General features: G+C 30.6%; 1 pseudogene; it reads right to left on the reverse strand.

Moving 5' to 3' along the window:
• Positions 1–410: 410 nt before the first annotated feature.
• Positions 411–2,504, reverse strand: LOC111286353 (transcription initiation factor TFIID subunit 11-like; annotated as a pseudogene).
• Between the last annotated feature and the right edge of the window lie 1,654 nt (positions 2,505–4,158).

A 4,158-nucleotide genomic window follows, 5' to 3' on the forward strand; every position in this document is an offset into this window, starting at 1 on the left:
CATGTGATGGCAAATGAACCTCTTCCAAGGATAATTTTTTATATAATGCATAGAAATGGATGTGTAGATATCATCAGACACATCAATAATCATAAAAGACTGAGCAGAGTAAAATAATCTGTTCATGTATTTGTTTATCATACAGACAGCAGGAGGTGCTGGTCATCAGTGCAAGAAATTTTAACATTGATTATTATGCAGCATGGCAATGAAAGCTTGTGGTGCGAACAAATGTGCAACAAAAAAAAATGTAGGCAGCAGACCTTATTCTATTATATTATACTCTACCCTACTCTCTTTCACAAGGGAGTGCAACATACCACTTACTAGCAAAATGGACTTAAACCAGATGCACAGTGTACAAATACCTGCGCTATAGAACAAATTATCTTTCTCCAGACGTGATTGGCCGTCATCTCATCATATAAGCATGACAATATGAGAACAGTGCTCTAACAGACAGTGCTTCAGAATGACAGGTTCCTCCAACAACCCAAGCTAACGTATGCCTCAGCCCAAGAAGGGAAAACCGCCTAGACACTGTTATTATGTCTCGCATCAGATTAAAATCATAAGCAACCATCAATAAATTCCAATCTTCCGAGCTCTTATGAACAAGCAAATGGGCTTGAAGAGCCCTTACTTTTGGCAAAGTATCTAGGTTGTCTTGGAGCTGAAAACAAAAATAGGGCATCCTCAGTATACACAAACACGATTATACATTGATTCCATCCACCTACCACTGACTCAATGGTCTACAAGCATCTAATAACCTCTTCAACGAAAAGAAATAAAGGAAGAAAGGCAACACGAGATTGAAAAGAAATTACATAACAAGTGTTGTCAGATATGCGAACAACGAAACTAGTAAAAGACTTGACAAATGTTGACCAAGCTTGTTTCTTGATCCACTTAGTGAAAAAGCCTTTGCACTGATCTCTTAGGCACTTTGCCTTCAAGCTTCGATCTTCTATAAGCTTCTCTGATATGACGAGGCCTGATTGGTCCAGTTCTCTTCTCTCTGTCATAACTATTTTAGCTGCAAACCACCAAGATAATGAAAATAAACTTGGCTGTTTAAAGTTTGATTGATGATCTTTTTAATACTAAGCCATATGTTGGTTCATATCTTTTGTTGCGTTGGTTCTGGACAACGTAATTAATTGAGAAAGTTTCAAAGTGCTGCATTTAGAAGTATTCTTCCATTTGCAATGTTTCATTCTGCTTGTTTTCTATTTCAATCAAACTAATTTGTGTCAGGAAATGAAATCTCAACACTACTACCGTAGAAGAAAAAAGTGCACATACCTGTCTCAACAAGTTAACCAACAAACAATTTTGCTATCCCACACACAACAATGGTCATTGGTAAAGAAATTTCTGGCTTCCAGTGATGCTTACCAACAACTGTATTTACGCCAGCACAAACCAGAAGTCAATGTATTATCGATTCATGTTTTACAATATTGAAATGTGTAAATAGGCCATTGAGCTATAGCGACTAGCATAAAGCCCCAAGGAATCTCAGGTCCATTCATCAACAATGGGCAAAACATAACTTTCAGCTAATGCTCAAGTGCAAATTAATATATATATATATATATAAATGTCCGGTGTTTAATGTCCTTATCTTTTGAAAGAAGAATACAAAAAGTTTAGAATGTAGAGCATCTAAAAGACAACAAATAATAACAAATCTACCATGTATAATAATAACAAAAAATCTTCCGAAAGAACCCCAAAAAAAAGAAATCTGCTCAGAAGCCTACCCTTCTAATGTTGGACTTTTGAAGTGCAGACCTCCTAAAGGATTCATATCTACTCATCTGATCCACTGTGAATTGTGATAAAATGGCCCTGAAAAGAAGCAGATATTTAACGGCTCTAGGCAGATGCCTCCCCAATTACTATAAAACGGCAACAGAAGTATGGAGCAGAAGAGCATCAGTTTTGAAATATTTATACTAGATCATATAAACACCAGAAAACATGTCTGTTTCTCCAGATACATTAATGTATCAAAGGTGGAACGGGAATAAGCAAAATGGAAAGAAAAGGAAACTCACTGCATCTTGGCCATTTAGCAGGATCAGCACTATAAGGGAACTTGCCAAGCTCAACGTCCACGTTTTCTTCCTCTTCATCGTCATCATATTCTTTGTTCTTAGTGGTAGTTGCATCCGCAGAATTAGCATTAACACTAGTGAAGACCAACATAGGAGTGGAACTGGCTGATGGGAGAGAGATTATTGATGTTAGTGCCAATGTCATCATATGCAAGAATATTGTGTCCACCAGCGGATTGGTTATGGGTTTCAATTGGAGTTTGGCTGTTTAACTCATCCTGACTGATTGGGGAATCAGGTGGTGATTCCTCTTGTTCCTCCAATGCCGCTTCAAATGGACCCTTTGATTGCTTCATCCGAATTATCCGCTTTTGCAATCCATCACAATTCTATCAACAAAAATAATACAAAGATTATATATGCAAATTAGACGGTAGAAAGAGAAACGGCGAAATTGCGATGGCCTTCCTTCTCCAAAAAGAGTGCCTACTAGCTAGGGAGGGTTATATTTCACCCTGTAGGCTTTAGCTGATAGAGTGCACAAACAAATGCAGCAATAGAAATTTCAGAGTGGAAAAAAATTGAAAAGATGGAAAATATATCATTGGTATTGTAGAATGTGGAGAGTCTCATATTAAATAAAAGACCATTTATATATAATTTTAAAAAAAATACTTATGTGATTTAATTAATTGAATTAAGTGTTGACGTGAGTTAAATCAAGGTTTGTTAAGAATTTTTTTTAGTGATCAAAGAACTTTAAAAATCAAAGATTGGACAAACTTGGACTTATTTGATAAATAAATTTATTTTTAATTTTTAATTTATTAATTTTTAAAATATTATTAAATTAATAAATTATATTTATTTTAAACTTATCAATTTATGTCATCATATCATGTTTTATGTTAGACACAATTTCAAATATGACACAAATAATTTTAACATGAACACAACACGAATATTTAACTAATACAAATAACCTAAACACGAACATGATATGTTTATTATATGTGTCATATGTAATATAACATTATTAATATATTTAAAATTAATTTGTTTAACACAATTCAAGTAACACAATACAACATGGTATGATTAACACGATTAAATACGAGTAACACGATTAGATACAATTAATCCATTTATTTAAACAAAACATCATTTAAATTAATAATTAAACAAAAAATTATTTAAAAATTAAATATTTATAATTTATTTAAACATAATAAATGTGATTATTAATTTATATAAGAAATAAATTAAAATAATTTTTGTAGTTTGTATATTTTATATGTTTGTATGAATAATACCATGTCTTAAGGGTGTCTTAAAGGTTTCATCACTATCTGACATGAATACGACAAGAATAATGTCGTCGTTTAATCGTGTCAATATGTTTAAGATACGAACCACGATTACATTAAATCTATACATGATTTTTTTTATCGTTTTCGTATCGTGTTTAAAATTATCAGGTCTAATTTATTTTAAATAAACTTGTATGAATAGAAATAATTATTTTATGATAAAATAAAATGTCATAATTATTTAATAATTGTTCAAAAAATTATAACTATTTGAACAAAAAAATATAACTATACAAATTACCATAATTATTTGAATAAAAATTTATAACTGTTTGTTTATTATAAATATATCTTTTTACATCACTAATTTCACTATTTTTGATTTAAAGCATTTAAAATTTTTTAATATCTTATAACCATAATTACCTTTAAAATAATATTTTTTCACCTCAAAATCATTTTTTTTTTATTCCTTCTACATCTTCAAATTTTCTAAAACTTTAAAAGCAATTATTATGGCAAGTACATATACTTGGCAACTACATGTACTATCATTTTATTGCTATTGATTTAGAATCAAGTATGAAAATCTATTTTTAAAATCAAAATATAATTAAACTTATTTGATTTAATTGATCAAACTAAATTAAGTGAAAAGATGAAATGATTTTTTTTTGTTAGCTGTATAAAAGATATTTTATACGTTTGATCCAAATATCTTACTGATAATTTTATGTGTCAAAGGTATTATTAATACCTAAATTATAAATCAATTTTATTTA

The sequence above is a fragment of the Durio zibethinus genome, chromosome 6 (genome assembly GCF_047325235.1).
Source record: "Durio zibethinus cultivar Kanyao isolate XHJ-2024 chromosome 6, ASM4732523v1, whole genome shotgun sequence".
Taxonomy (NCBI): domain Eukaryota; kingdom Viridiplantae; phylum Streptophyta; class Magnoliopsida; order Malvales; family Malvaceae; genus Durio; species Durio zibethinus.